Source organism: Macaca mulatta, chromosome 7, assembly GCF_049350105.2.
Source record: "Macaca mulatta isolate MMU2019108-1 chromosome 7, T2T-MMU8v2.0, whole genome shotgun sequence".
NCBI classification, from domain to species: Eukaryota; Metazoa; Chordata; class Mammalia; order Primates; family Cercopithecidae; genus Macaca; species Macaca mulatta.
Window position 1 is genome coordinate 28172809 of NC_133412.1, and position 16464 is coordinate 28189272.

At 41.8% G+C, this 16464-nt stretch overlaps 1 long non-coding RNA gene across 2 annotated transcripts in view; it reads right to left on the bottom strand.

The window, feature by feature from the left end:
• LOC106999181 (uncharacterized) overlaps positions 1-16464 on the bottom strand; it is a 65501-nt gene that overhangs the window by 14810 nt on the left and 34227 nt on the right. Inside the window, exons 2-3 of one of the 2 annotated variants that reach the window (XR_001445896.3) lie at positions 14111-14210; positions 10369-10478 (exon numbers count right to left, since the gene is read on the bottom strand). This is a non-coding gene — a long non-coding RNA (uncharacterized LOC106999181). Of the gene's footprint in view, positions 1-10368; positions 10479-14110; positions 14211-16464 lie in introns of those variants that run through there. The other variant, XR_003731239.2, reaches the window with a different exon arrangement.

The window sequence follows — 16464 nt, forward strand, 5'->3', positions numbered from 1 at the left end:
CCAGGTACTTGGGGGGCTGAGGTAGGAGAATCGCTTGAACCTAGGAAGCGGAGGTTGCAGTGAGCCAAGGTCATGCCATTGCACTCCAGCCTGGGATACAAGAGTGAAACTCTGTGTCCAAAAATAAAAAATAAAAATAAAATAAAATAAGAATTCACCATTATAATACCTAAGCTTTCATTTTTTGAAATGCTAATGTAAATGCTAATGTGTTTTTAATTTCTTTTTTTTTTTTTTTTTTTTTTTTTGAGACGGAGTCTCGCTCTGTCGCCCAGGCTGGAGTGCAGTGGCGCGATCTCGGCTCACTGCAAGCTCCGCCTCCCGGGTTCACGCCATTCTCCTGCCTCAGCCTCCCGAGTAGCTGGGACTACAGGCGCCCACAACCGCGCCCGGCTAATTTTTTGTATTTTTAGTAGAGACGGGGTTCCACCGTGGTCTCGATCTCCTGACCTTGTGATCCGCCCGCCTCGGCCTCCCAAAGTGCTGGGATTACAGGCGTGAGCCACCGCGCCCGGCCAATGTTTTTAATTTCAAATTCCATTTGCTCATTGCCAGTATATAGGATAGTGACTGACTTTCATACATTAACCTGTGTCCTACAATTTGGCTAATTGCAGGATACAATTAGCTTATTAGTTTCAGGAGCTTTCCGGTTGAATCTTTTGGATTTTCTACGTAGATTATCACATCATCTGTAAACAAAGACTATTTATTTCTTCCTTTCCAACCTATATACTGGTTATTTTCTTTTAAAAATCTTATCGCAGTAGCTAGGACTTCCAGATGTTGAAAAGCAGTGGTAAGATAAAATATCCTAGCCTTGTTCCTGATCTCAGTGGGAAAGCTTTGTTTCTCACCATTTAAGTAAAATTTTTGCTGTAGGTTTTTTATAGTCCTTCTTTATCAAATTGAGGAAATTCCCCCTCTATTCCTCATCTGCTGAGAGTTTTTATCATGAATGGGTGTTGGATTTTTAGACGGAGTCTCGCTCTGTCACCCAGGCTGGAGTGCAGTGGCCGGATCTCAGCTCACTGCAAGCTCCGCCTCCCGGGTTTACGCCATTCTCCTGCCTCAGCCTCCCGAGTAGCTGGGACTACAGGCGCCCGCCACCTCGCCCGGCTAGTTTTTTGTATTTCTTAATAAAGACGGGGTTTCACCGTGTTAGCCAGGATGGTCTCGATCTCCTGACCTCGTGATCCGCCCGTCTCGGCCTCCCAAAGTGCTGGGATTACAGGCTTGAGCCACCGCGCCCGGCCTGGGTGTTGGATTTTTATAAGTGCCTTTTCTGCAGCCATTGATATAATCATGTGACTTTCTTTAGTCTATCTATGGATTTCAATAATATATTTTTATATATTGAACCTGCCTTGTATACTTGGGATAAATTTCATTTGGTTGTAGTGTATAATTCTTTTTATACATCATCGGATTCAATTTGTTAATATTTTAGGGGGGATTTTTGCAGCTACATTCATGAAAGATACTGATCTGTACTTATCTTTTCTTGTTATGTCTTTTTCTGATTTTGATGTTAGGGCAATGCTGGCCTCACAGAATGAGTTAGAAGGTATTCTCTGTGCTTCTATCTTTTGGAGAAGATTATAGAGAATTGATGTATGTACTTTCTTCCTTAAATGTTTGGTAGAATGGTGAACACGTCTGAGCCTGGTGTTTTCTAATTTGGAAGATTATTAATTATTGTCAATTTTAAAAATAGATATAGGTCTATTTCTTCTTGTGTAACTTTTGGCAGATTATTTCTTTGAAGGAATTGCTCCATTACATCTGGGTTATCATATATGTGGACATAGAGTTATTCACAGTATTCTTGTATTATTCTTCTAATGTCCATGGGATCTGCAGTAATATCTACTCTTTCATTTCTGGAATCAGTAATTTTTTTTCTTAGCAGGGCTAGAGTCTTACTGATTTTATTGATCTTTTCAAGGAACCAAGTTTTTGCTTTATTGATTTTCTCTGTTATTTCCTGTTTTCAATTCCATTGATTTCTCTGGGAGTTTTTTTGCTTATTTTTGTTTTGGGTACAAAGGTTATCCTGAATCTCTGGTAATTTTTTCAGATTTTTTTTTCTTAGCATTTTTCAGTTTCACCATGGAGTGTGTGGAAGTATTTTTTCTTGTTGTGTAAATAGTATAATGCTTGGACAGTGGTGTGCTGGTAAACGTGGAAGTGGGGGTTGATTTGTAGCAATTTGCCAATTTCTGTGACATAAACATTCCCTCAATAACCTATTTCAAGCTACCAATGTAACATCTTTAAGTAAGGATTTGAGAAGAGATGCAGAGTGGCATACCATTTTATTTTAGCCATGCAAACATGATAGACATGAATAAGCTCAAGAGCATTAATAATAGTAAAATGTAGTAAAATAATTAGGAATTGACAAGCTTTAAATATTTATTACTTATGTTTTTAATATAATTATTTAATGATAAGTTTATGCAATTTAATTTTAATAATGGTTGTTAACACTTGGCTTGCACATTTTCTGAATATTTAACAAGCTGCTCTCATAAGCTGGCTCCAGCATATTTCTTCAGTATAAGGATTTATCTCTCTTTAATTCCTGAAAATTCTTGGCTATTATCTCTTCAAATATTGTCTCCCCCTCCCATTCTTTTTGCTTTCTCCTATTTTAATAAACTCCTATTAAATACATGACAACTCTGCTCATAGTAGTTTTTTTCTTTTACATTTTCAATTTTTTTTTTTTTTTTTTTGAGACAAGGTCTCACTGTCACCCAGGCTAGAGTGCAGTGGCACAATCATGCTCACTGCAGCCTCGACTTCCTGGGCTCAAGTGACCTCAGCCTCCCAGTAGCTGGGACTACAGGTGTGTATCACCACACCCAGCTAACTTTTTTTGTATTTGTTTTTTGCAGAGATGGGGTTTTGTCTTGTTTCCCAGGCTTGTCCACAACTCCCGGGCTCAAGTGGTCTGCCCCCTTCCACCTCCCAAAGTGCTAAGATTACAGGTGTGAGCTACCACACCTGGCTTCTACTCTTGTTTTTATTTTATTTAAACATTACAGGTGTGGTGGCTCACACCTGTAATCCCAGCACTTTGGGAGGACGAGGTGGGCAGATCACCTGAGGTCAGGAGTTCAAGACCAGCCTGACCAACATGGTGAAACTCTGTCTCTACTAAAAATACAAAATTAGCTGGGCATGGTGGTGCATGGCTGTAATCCCATCTACTTGGGAGGCTGAGGCAGGAGAATTGCTTAAACCTGGGAGATGGAGGTTGCAGTGAGCTGAGATTGTACCATTGCACTCCAGCCTAGGGAACAAGAACGAAATGCTATCTCAAAAAACAAAAATTTATTTACTTACTTTATTGTTTAAATTTTTATTTTTTTATGGGTTTGAATCTACTCTTTTTAAAGTTGCTGTTTATTTTTAAAATTTCTAGTTCTTAAATTTCAAATTCCCCCATTTCCTGTTTATGATTATTTTATCAGATTCCTAACAGGAAATAGATGATATACTAAAATTTGTATAATTCCAAGGTGGTTTATTTACAGAGGGACCATTTACAGAGGTGTGAGCAGGGTGTAGTGTGGCCACAAAGGATAGTGCAATAACCTGGAAATGGTTGCAGTGGAGCCATTACTACTCCTTAGCCTGAAGAGGCAAGGATAGGGAGAAGTGTCTAGAATTTGAAAGAAACTCATGAAGAAAAGATCACCTTGAGAGGTGCAATTACCTTCTGTTTAGAGACACAGCCAACAGCTGAGAGAGAGTCAACTGGGGAATAAAACTGATCCCACTTTCCAATATTCTGCTAGGGTTTCCCATTGGCTGAATCCAACAAGAGGCCAGAGGACATGAGAACTCACTGATGCAGTCCATGCAGGTCTGGCTCCAGCAACAGAAGACAGATGTAGAATAGTGGAGAGTGGGTCTACCGGGGCAAGTGGAAGATATGTAATGTACCTTTTCTCCATCCCAGTGAGGCGTTTCTGCATGTAAGTTTTGGCTGTGAGTTCATCTTTAGCAGGTTGTTTTACATGGGAGTCCCTTGTGCCCTGGGTTGGGAGGGGTCTCGGTTAAGAAGTTTTGTGTTTGCCTGTCTCTGGGACACAGAAACACTGTATTTGGATCTATTTTCATGTGCGTTTTTCTACTTAGAGTTCCTACACCTTGCAAGTAGTGTGAATTCAGATCTTTTGTCCATAGTGACACAGGTCTGTGTTTCTGATTTCTTTGGATTCATTTGATTCATGGCCCTAGGCTTTCAGCAGGATTCCTTGCTGCTTCCCTTGCTAAGGACCACAGTTTACCTCCTGGTTTACTTCAAGAGCACCCTCTGTGTCTCCTGTCATTATATGAGGACTTTGGTTCCAGATCCTTATCTTTTACAAAAATTATGGTCTAATTAAAAATTATTTATTTATTTATGATTTTTTTAATTTTTAAAAATTGTGGCAGCAGGGTGCAGTGGCTCACACCTGTAATCCCAGCACTTTGGGAGGCAGAGGCAGGCAGATCACGAGGTCAGGAGTTCCAGACCAGCCTGGCCAATATGGTGAAATCTCGTCTCTACTAAAAATACAAAAAATCAGCCGGGTGTGGTAGCTCACGCCTGTAGTCCCAGCTACTCGGGAGGCTGAGGCAGAAGAATTGCTTGAACGTGGGAGGCGGAAGTTGCAGTGAGCTGAGATCGCGCCACTACACTCCAGCCTAGGCAACAGAGCGAAACTCCGTCTCAGAAAAAACAAAACAAAACAAAAAAACCTGTGGCAAAATACATAAAATTTGCCATCTTCACCTTTTTCTCAATGTAAAGTTCAGTGGCATTAAGTATATTCCCATTGTTGCACTACCATCATCACCATCTATCTCCAAAGTTTTCATCTCCCCAACCTGAAATACCATCCCCATTAAACAATAACTCCCCATTTCTCCCTCCTCCATTGGCATTGGCATTTACCGTTCTACCTTCTGTCTCAAAGAATCTGACTACTGTAAATATCTCATAGCAGTGGAATCATATAGTGTTTGTGTGTGTGTGTGTGTGTGACTGGCTTATTTCAATTAGCATAATATCCTCAAGGTTCAACCATGTTGTAGCATATGTCAGAATTTCCTTCCTTTTTATGACTGAAAAGCTTTCCATTGTATGTATACATCACATTTTATTTATCTGTGCCTTCATTTATGGACATTTAGGCTACTTCCACCTTTTGGCTGTTACAAATAATGCTGCTATAAGCATGGGTGTACAATCAGTTCTCTGTCTTTTATGGACTTAAGATTTAGTATCCTTTCTGCATATATGCATTTAAACTTTCTCATTCAGCACCAAAGGCCTACTTCCAATTTCAAAACCCGTCTTGAGTGATGTAGCTTCTGCTCCCATTTATCAGGAATGCTGGGTACAGGTAAGCAGGTTATATCCCACATAAAGAAACCTGGGCAAGGTCGTGCATGGGGATAATATCAAGCTTGAACTCCACTCACCAATTTCTGAACCCATGAGGGTGAATTTGTTCAGGGAGTAGGTCTAGTTTTGATTCATGCAAAGGCACGGGTTGGCTGCCTTGCCATTCATTCGCTTACATCTTTTTATGGCTTTTAGTTTCTGCTTCACTTTTGGCATCTAGAGATTTACCTTTCTTGATTTTGAATTCATTCATGTATTTAATTTTTTGTTGTTATATTTTCTATTATTTGTATATGTTTGGAATAGGATTGTCTTAGTCAGTTTGGGCTACTGTAACAAATATACCACAGACTAGGTGGCTTAAAAAACAAATGTTTATTTCTCACAGTTCTGGAGGCTGGGAAGTCCAAAATCAAGGTGCCAGTGTCTGATGAGGGTCTGCTTCTTAGTTTGCAGATTGCCATCTTCTCATTGTACCCTCACACGGTGAAAAGCAAACAGACAGAGGAAGCAAGCTCTATAGAGTTTCTTCTTATAAGGTATTAATTCTGTTAATGAGGGTTCCCCCTTCATGGCCTAATTATCTCCCAGAGGCCTCTCTGGGAGGGGGATTAGATACCATTACATCAGGGATTAGGCTTCAACATATAAATCTGAGGTACGGGGTGGGGACACAGAAAGATTAACTTCATAGCAAAGAGAAAAATTCTTTTCATTGATTGGAAGTCATAACCATTTATCTATCTATCTATCTATCTATCTATCTATCTATCTATCTATTTTCTGCGACAGAGTTTCGCTCTTGTTACCCAGGCTGGAGTGCAATGGCGTGATCTCAGGTCACCACAACCTCCGCCTCCTGGGTTCAAGCAATTATCCTGCCTCAGCCTCCCAAGTAGCTAGGATTACAGGCATGTGCCACCACGCCCAGCTAATTTTGTATTTTTAGTAGAGACGGGGTTTCTCCATGTTGGTCAGGTTGGTCTCAAACTCCTGACCTCAGGTGATTCACCCGCCTTGGCCTCCCAAAGTGCTGGGATTACAGGCATGAGCCACCGTGCCTGGCCCTCATTATTGTTATTTTTAAATAACACATTTAGGCTGAGCACAAAAGTTAGGCGGCTGTGGTGGCAGGTGCCTGTAATCCCAGCTACTTGAGGGGCTGAAGCGGGAGAAACACTTAAATCTGGGAGGCAGAGGTTGCAGTGAGCTGAGATCGTGCCACTCACTGCAGTCCAGCCTGGGCAACAGCAAGACTATATCTAAAAAAAAAATAAGATAAAATAAAACAATAAAATAGGCTGGGTGCGGTGGCTGATGCCTGTAATCCAGCACTTTGGGAGGTAGAGGCAGGTGGATCACCTGAGGTCTGGTGTTCAAGACCAGCCTGAGCAACATGGTGAAACCCCGTCTCAAATAAAAATACAAAAAATTAGCTGGGCGTGGTGGTGTGTGCCTGTAATCCCAGCTAGTCAGGAGGCTGAGGCAGGAGAATTGCTTGAACCCGGGAGATGGAGGTTGCAGTGAGCCAAGATTGCGCCATTGCACTCCAGCCTGGGCGACAGAGCGAGACTCCATCTAAAAATAAATAAATTCAATAAATAAATAAAATAATAATAAATAATGCATTTCTTCTGTATGCTCTTTATTCTTCCAAATTAGATGAGGGATAGATACAGTAAAAGAAACAGAAACTTAAAATTTTAAACCTATTAAATCAAGAGCAAAAAGACAAGAGTCAAGTAATGAAGCATGAATATGTTAGGAGTATATTTACACTATGGGCAGCTACTAAAAGTGAGACTAAAACCTAGCTACCTTTTAAAAAAAATCTCGTCAAAATCTGGTTTTCTTGGTTACAGTTTTAACCAAAGAATTTTCACAACTGTTGTAGGTAAACAGATCCATTTACTAATATGTTGGGTTTTTCCCCCCTTTTTTTAGGGGGTCTAGCTATATTGGTCAGGCTGGATTTGAACTCCTGGGCTCAAGTGATCCTCCCACCTCATCCTCCCTAGTAGTTGGGGCTACAGACATGCACCACCATGCCCAGCAACCTCACTACCTATTTGGACAACCAAGACAAAAAGAGAAATATGATGGACTGTTTTTAGGGTATTGTATTTTGTAATTGATATGTGCATAAAATGTATTTGGAATTTTCCCACACAAGCAGATAGAGAAACCCCTTTTGCCCTACAACATAAAAGGCACTGTGTACCAGTTTTTCCAAAGTTGAGTGTTTGTAAGTGCAGGACTGGCTCTCCTCCATTTGTTTTTTTTTTTTTTTTTCCAGACAGAGTCTCACTCTGTCGCCCAGGCTGCAGTGCAATAGTGCCATCTTGGCTCACTGCAACTTCTGCCTCCCAGGTTCAAGCAATTCTCGTGCCTCAGCCTCCCGAGCAGCTGGGACTACAGGCGGGCGCCACCATGCCCAGCTAATTTTTTTGTATTTTTAGTAGAGTTGGGGTTTTACCATGTTGGCCAGGCTGGTCTGGAACTCCTGACCTCAGGTGATCCGCCTGCCTCAGCCTCCCTAAGTGCTGGGATTACAGGTGTGAGCCACCGTTCCCGCCCTGCTTTCTTGTTTTAAAACCAGAACAGTCCTGATTTAGACAAATAATCTATTCCTTATCTCTGTTATAACACCCAGCAAGTAGTTACGAAAGATGTTTTTTGCTCAGTCTCATTGGGTGTATTCAAAGTGGAAGTTGAAGAGTTTTTCCCTCAGGGCAAAAGGTTTTCATTCTCTCTGCGTGCTTTCCCTTACACAATGACTTCAGAGACTGGCAACATAAATGTTGCTTAACTTGTTCAGATGAACATGAAGGTAGAAGCTACCGCCTTAGGATTCAGAACCTGCAAGTGAGGTTAGACCTCAGAAGTCATCAAGTCCTAGTTTTGAGGCCCATGGGATGGCCTGGCATTTTTGTTTGTTTGTTTTTTCTCTCTGTTGGCCATTGAGCATAAGCAGAGAACTGATGGCTGTGAAAGCTGCCTGGAGGCCTGGCAGCAAGGGTTTTACCTGAACTATTTGGGAGAGGAAGTCCAGTCTTCCCTAGCTAACAGAAGAGGGCCTCTCTTCACTAGCACCTTGCCTAACCTTTAGATAAGGCACCTACATTCAATTTTGCATAAAGTGGTTGATTTCAGAGCAGCCAAAGCAGAAGTGAAACCAACTTGGTGAATCTTATGGAAAGACCCTTCCTGGTGCTCACAGTGGGGTAACAGAGATTAGGTTTGCCTGATGGATGTGATACGAAAGAGAAGGAACACTCAAGAAAACAGAGTCATGGAATACTTTTAGAATATGAAAACAGAGGCCGGGCGCGGTGGCTCAAGCCTGTAATCCCAGTACTTTGGGAGGCCGAGACGCGCGGATCACGAGGTCAGGAGATCGAGACCATCCTGGCTAACCCGGTGAAACCCCGTCTCTAGTAAAAAAATACAAAAAAATAGCCGGGCGAGGTGGCGAGCGTCTGTAGTCCCAGCTACTCGGGAGGCTGAGGCAGGAGAATGGCGTAAACCCAGGAGGCGGAGCTTGCAGTGAGCTGAGATCCGGCCACTGCACTCCAGCCTGGGAGACAGAGCGAGACTCCGTCTCAAAAAAAAAAAAAAAAAAAAAAAAGAATATGAAAACAGAAATAGTTTACCTTCTCTATGGTTTTATCTGAGGAGCTTGAAGACGTAGAATATTTAGCTCCCAACTTTAGCTCACTATGCTGGTTTCTACCCCAATGTTAGATTCTGAAACAGTCTTGCGAGAGTGAAAAATCCAGGATGTAATATGGTCTGCTACTGCCCTTATCCAGGCTCAATGAAAGACATCTTATATGTGTGTGTCAAAAGGTTGAGGATTGGTTGGTAATCTTTACACAGGAGCCTACGTCTGCAAATGGGCTTATGTGGCTCTCTTTAATTACAAAGTAGACTAGGTATTAGCAGTTAATTACCCTACTCAAGAAATTCCACTACAGAGTCTTGTCCTTAACAGGATTACTGTTCCATGTAGGCCACTTTTCCCTCTGTGAATCCCAGCCCAAGTCTTGGTGGTGATTCCTCCTCCAGCCCCTTCATCCTTTCAATTTCCACACCTGGTGTCTACCAAAAACCCACTCTGAGCTTCTGCAGAGTGCCACTTTATTCCACGGAGGCGGCAAGCATGTGGATGGGAATGGGTGTTGCTCTAAATTAACCTCCTACACATGTTCCCTCATGTGCACAGGGCATTTGCATTTTAAGCAAATCTTTTCTATATTTTACTGGTCACAGTATAATTTTACCTGCAATACAAATAAAACAGTGATTACATTTTCTTTCTAGTAATTGGCTGTAGGAATCACATACTCTTATTAAACTCTTCCTGTCAGTTTATACTGCATCGTAATTTTAGTTTATCACAGTGCCTACGTGCAATGCTACCTGATACTCCCTCCTGGAAGAGAATTTTGTTCTGTTGTGCTTACTTTGCTCTTTTCTGTACAAACTCCCTTTTATATACTTTTATGATTTATTGGCATTATGAACCCTCTAGCCTCCTTTCCTGACCGGGCTCAAACACTTGGGAGTGATATGCGTTCTCTCCCTTTCTAGCTGACTCTTTCCTGGCTCCTTTACTCTTCCTTCTCCCCATCTCCTGCTTTCTTGTCACTGGCTTCTCCAATATGCTTTTTCCTCTTGTTCTCTCTTTGCCCAGCCTTATAGCACCCTCTAAGAAATGTGTTTTGCAGAAGGAAGGTCCCTGTACACTGTTACTACTTTCTTCTTTGGCTGTGTTCTTAGTTTTTGTGTCATTTCTGGGAACTCTGCTACAGTAACATTCCATGGAGGAAAGTTGAACACCAGTGAAAGGAGAGAGAAAGCTGGGGAAAGAAAGAGTGGAGGGAAGATGGAGAGGGGCTCAGGGAGGATCCCAAGCAAGTTAACATGAGGCATCTTGCAGTAAACTCTACAAATAAACACACTTTTCACAATGTTTTACTGTCTACAAAGCAGTTTTCATAAGTTACCTGATTATCTGGTAACAAATATAGGCATGCTTCTTAACATTTTGCAGATGAAGAGACTGGAGCTATAAATTAAGAATAATATAAACTGTGATGATGCAGCTTATAAAAGCAGAGTTAGGATTTGAGGCTTCTGACTTCAGGTCTCTTTCTTTTCCCACCATCCCACAATGCCAGGAAAATGGAGTTGAACTCGGGGAGAATTCAAGTCACCTTTCACAAGGCTATGTTTTCCATAGGTTCAAAAAAACCAAAAAATCCAGACTTACGCCCTAGTTTATCATGATTAATTTTTCTTGTGGTAAGTTTTGTTTGTTGTAGCAACAATAAATGAATTACTTTCCAAACTGGGAATATCCCTTTGTAGCCAATGAAGGAATGAGTACAAGTGTGGAGGAGTAAATCTGCATAAAGATAAATATAACTTTAGAAAATTCTTGAGACATTGACAGAGCCTTGGACCTAATTTCTAAATGGGTAGAAAGCTCTCTTTTAGAACAGCTTCTCTGCAATCCTGTGTAGAAGTGGGAAGATGAACATGGAGACTATTCAAGGCAGGGGTGGTGGACTTAGTGGGTCATTTTCACTTTTTTCAGTTTCAAAATCTTACAGATTCTATTATTTTTGGCTCTTTCTGTGTCTTTGAGAACTGCTCTTTCTACCTTAAATCACCTCCAAAATCACCAGGGCAAACATTCCACACAAGAAGCTTATTTGAACTTCAGGTCTCTAGAAAACAGACTGCTGTGTCATTGCATTTGGAAAGCAATCATTTAAAGATAGTTTTCAGGCAGGTGAAAGACCAGCACAACAAACTGATAAAACTGCCTCTGTCATTTGATCTCCTGCAGCCATTCTGGAGAGAAGACATTCTTGTTAGAAACTTGAGCAAGAAGCTCTGGTCAGGAGACTTCTCTTTTATTAGGATCCTGCCTCACGTTAGAGGTCAAGTTACAACTCCCCTCAAAATTGCTCTGTAATAGGCTGCATTACATAGAAAATTCCAACAAAGCACTGGAATGTCTGAGTTAAGAGAACTCTTTGTAAATTAAGAAGAAAAATAAAGTTCAGCAGCATAATCCTATCTCTAAGCCAAATCTGGATAATATTAAAGGACTTCCAAATAACACCATTTAACTCTTTATTTGTGAGAATTATAAGAGTTTGCACTCTGAGCGATGTCCCATCCCCTGCTCCCCAAACCCCAATAGAAGCAAAGCAGCTAGCAACACTCTACCTCATAAACTTAGTATTTAAACTGTGCAAAGGTGAAGAAAAAAGGTGAGAATAAAAAAGGTGAAGTGGGAAGATGGCAAGGAAATGTCCCATTCTTAAACACCTTTTAAAAAAAGAACCGTAGTCCCAGCACTTTGGGAGTCCGAGGCAGGAGGATCACGAGGTCAAGAGATCGAGACCATCCTGGCCAACATGGTGAAACCCTGTCTCTACTAAAAACACAAAAATTAGCTGGGGCTGGTGGCGTGCACCTGTAGTCCCAGCTACTCGGGAGGCTGAGGCAGAAGAATCACTTGAACCCGGGAGGCGGAGGTTGCAGTGAGCTGAGATCACACCACTGCACTCCAGCTTGGTAACAGAGCAAGACTCCATCTAAAAAAAAGAACTGTAATGCCAAGATTTGCTCAAATAATTTCCTCAATTTCATGGGGACCCAGAGTCCATTGACCCTGACACCTTCCACTGCCTCTCATGGCCACTGTGTCCTCAATGCCCCTTCTTAGCCAGCTTCCATTTGCAGTCTTTGCATGCACCAACTTATTTGCCTCTCTCTCCTTTCAAAGTACAGTATGTACCTGGCAGTATCTTAGATATGGTTAAAACCAACTCTCTGCCTAGTTCATGCTTAAAAGTGTTGGGGGAAAACATGCAACCATGCTGACTAGACTCACTTTAAGTTCACAATCATTCACGATTATGGGCATCCTGTTGCCCTCCATGCTGCCTGGCTGTTCTTTTTTTTTTTTTTTTTTTTTTTTGAGGCAGAGTCTCGCTCTGTTGCCCAGGCTGGAGTGCCCTGGCATGATCTCTCTTGGCACACTGCTACCTCCTCTTCCCGGGTTCAAGTGATTCTCCTGTCTCAGCCTCCTGAGTAGCTGGGATTACTGGCACTTGCCACCATGCCTGGCTAATTTTTCTATTTTTAGTAAAGATGGAGTTTTGCCATGTTGGTCAGGCTGGTCTCCAACTTCTGACCTCAGGTGATTCACCCGCCTCGACCTCCCAAAGTGCTGGGATTACAGGTGTGAGCTACTATGCCTGGCCACACTGCCTGGCTGTTCTGTCACATTGCTCACGCCCCTAGATGGCTCGTCAAACCTGTTCCCCCCTTTTATGATCAGTGGATCACCTTGCTTAACTGTTTTCTTAAACATTTCTATGTACTCATATTACCCCAATTCCTACAGGACTTGTATCAGTTTAGACCTTGGAAGATGGCACCCAGCACTGGCTACATGCTCCTACTCTAGTTGTCATTTACTTCAAGGGCAGCATATTTACTGAAGGTTAAAACAACAAGATAGTACTGTCCTAGGCATGTTCCCTGGCAGCAGTGTCCCTCTGCCTCATGTTGCTGTGCCTCTATTGCTTGAAACGTCAATAAGTGAATGCAAGCTTGTTTAACCCAGGGACCTGAGCATGTGTCTGTCGCCCACACTTCTGCTGAACTACAGTTCACAAGTCTCACTGGGACAGTCTGGGAAGATGCTAGCTGTACAGACTGCTTTTGCTTCTCACTGCTGTTACCCCATCGAACTGTCACCCAGAGACCTGCCCAGAGTTTGCAGGTGCATGTCCAGGAGTAAGGTGGGACCACACAGGTCAGCACTTCGGTAGGACTGTCCCTCACTGAGTCCTGCCCTGCTTTCTGCCACCTCCCCTGATGTCTGCCAGAGGAAGAGGCCATGCAAGAACTTAGGAAAAAAAAGCAGTGGGCACATTCATAATGGCTACCATTTACCAAGTATCTGTTGTGTGCCAGGTGCCTTACACACATTCACTCACCTAATTCTAACAACTGCATTCCAAGGTGTCATTATTCTCATTTTATAAATGAGAAAACTGAGGCTTAGATTACATAATATGCAGAAGCCTCACTGCTAATAAAGGGTAGAGCCTGCATCTGGACCCAAGTCTACCTGAGTTCAAAGCCTATGTTCTTTTCACGACACTACTGCCTATTCATTTATGTCAAAATGAGAGCTTAGAGTTCACTGCAGACCTTCAGTAGGGGTCTCCAGCTTTCTTAGAATGCTGTGTGCTACCCAAATATTTTATTTTCTTCGTTAAGTGCAACAATTTGTGTTAATACATGCAATTATATAAAATCAGAGCATGAACATGACCTGATAAACTTTGTATTTATTTTCATTTTGACTTGGACATCTAATAGGCATCTGAAACTTAACACATACAAAACCAAATTCCTGAAGACCATCTCTCTGCTAACTGTAGCTCATGTAGTCTTCCCCAGCTTAATAAATGGCAACTCCATTATTCTAATTGCCCTGGCAAAAAAACCTTGGTGCCATCTTTAATTCTCTTTCTGTCATAGAACATCAGAAAATCTTGAGGTCTCTACCTTTAAAATATATTAGAATATATTTTCTATTGCTGTTACTACCCTGCTCCAAGCTTCATTTTCTATTGGCCTGGATGATGGCAGTAACTTGTTTCCTACCTTTTTGTCTCCTGACAGCCTTCACTCAACATTATGTTCCAGAGTAAGCCGTTAAGATGGAAGTCAGCCTTCCCCACTCCCACGGCTTCACACGACTAGCCTAAAAAAGAAAGACAGAAGTCAGGTCGTATCGTCCTTCTGCTCAATATCATGGATTGGCTTCTCATATCACTCCAAATAAGATTTAAAGTCCTTAAAAAGCTTATAAGGCTATATATCATCTAACCCCTCCTTCGCTACCTGAATTACTTCTACTTCTCTCCACCAATCTCACTCTGTTCACACTGGTTTCCTTGTTTTCATAAACATATTATGACTACTTCTGCCTCAGGACATTGTGTTTGCTGTTCACCCTGCTAGGAGATCTCTTCTAGATACCCACATGGCTTCTCCCTCGCTTCCCTTCTATCTCCACTCAACTATCGCTTTATCAGTGAGGCCATCCCTTTAATAACTGTGGTAGCTAGTGTCCAAAAATGGCCCCCAAATGAGCCACATCTTCCAATATTCTCAGCCTCACAGAGTCCTCTCCCCTTGAATCCAGTGGTCCCTGTGACTTGTTTTGACCAACAGAATGTGGTGGCAGTGATGCTTGCCTGACTTCCAAGTCTACATCTAAGAAGCCTTGCAGTTTTTGCCTGGATTTTTTGGAATACTTGCTTCAGGAGAAGCCACCAGCATGGGAGAAGCCTGACTACTCAATTCCCCCATGCTGTGAGAAAGCCCAAGACAGCCACATAGAAAGGTCATGTGCAGACAGAGTAATGCCTGGCCAGACCCTGGTTGTTCCAACCTTCCCATCTGAGGGGCCAGCCATGTGAATGAAAAAGCCGTTTGGTATGTCCAGCCCATTTAATTACTCAGATAACTCTGACCCCATTTGCCATATGACCGCAACTGCTTAAAGACCTCAGGGAACCTACAAGATCCGACATTTTTTTTCTTAATTTTTTTTTTTTTTTTTTTTTTTTAATTTTAGAGACAGGGTCTCACTCTGTCACCCAGGCTGGAGTGCAGTGGCACAGTCATAGTTCACTGTAAACTCAAACTCTGAGTTCAAGCAATCTTCCTGCCTCAGCCTCCTGACTAGCTGAGACTATTAGTGCATGCCACTACACCCAGCTAATATTTTTTGACCAATAGGATTCAGGGTGTTTTGTTGTGTGGCAATGGATACCTGAAACAGAAATCAATATATTACACTCCTTCCCGCATATATAATGACACTCCATATCCTCCTTAACTTGTTGTATTTTTCTTTTGTTGTATTTACCACCTGGCTTACTGTGTATCTACCTATTTGTTATTGTCTCCCTGTCCCCTCTGGAACACAAACTCTGGGAAGGCAGAGACTTTGTCTTATTCATTACTGTATCTCGAGTGCCTGGAATACTGTCTAAGACAGGCCTTCAATACATTTTGTTAAATGAATGCATATCTTTAATTTAATTTAATTTAATTAGATAAGTTTACTTTTTGTAAACATAACAAGTCCACAAAAAGACTGAAATTAATTTAAATTGCCCATGCCGACAGGCTTCCCTCTTATGGACACAATAGCTGGAGCTGTCTAAAATACTGCAATCTTTGCCTTTCCACTGAAGCATACCTTCCAAGGGGGAAGGAGTAAGATTCTGCTCCTTTAATACATACTGAGCCCAGGAGAAAGGGACTAGACATGTATGGACTGAATGTCTGTGTGCCTTACAAATTCATATGTTGAAATCCTAACCCCCAATATGATGGTATTAAGAAGTGAGACCTTCGGAAGTGATTAGGTCATGAAGGTGAAGCCTTCAGGAATGGGATTAGTGCCCTTATAAAAGAGACTTCAGTGAATTCACTAGCCCTCTTTCTGCCATGTATGGAAGATGGCCATCTATGAACCGGGAAGCAGGCCCTCAACAGACATCATATCTTCCAGCACTTTCATCTTAGACTTCCTAGCCTCTAGATCTGCAAGAAATAAATGTTTGTTGTTTAAGCCACCTAGTCTATGCTATTCTGGTATAGTAGACTGAACTAAGACAAGAAAAAAAAAATGGTGTCAGGCAGATTCCAGGAGAACATCCCTTAAACATAACCCAAATGGAGATGGCTATCAGAATCATCAAACCCTGTTGAGGAGTTCTTGTCAGTAGATCTGTGCTACACAGTGCCACCTCTCCCTTAACTCACTTCTGGAAGGACTCAATAATTCCTCCTTATTCCACAAGCACTTCTTGAATGCCTACTCACTCTCTTATGATAAAATATCCATTCCCCCCTTTCACAAAATTAGTCAGAATAAAGAAAAACCATTGGGTTGAAAAACTTTGAATAGAATGTTTAAAGTGATTTAGAAGTTTGGACAC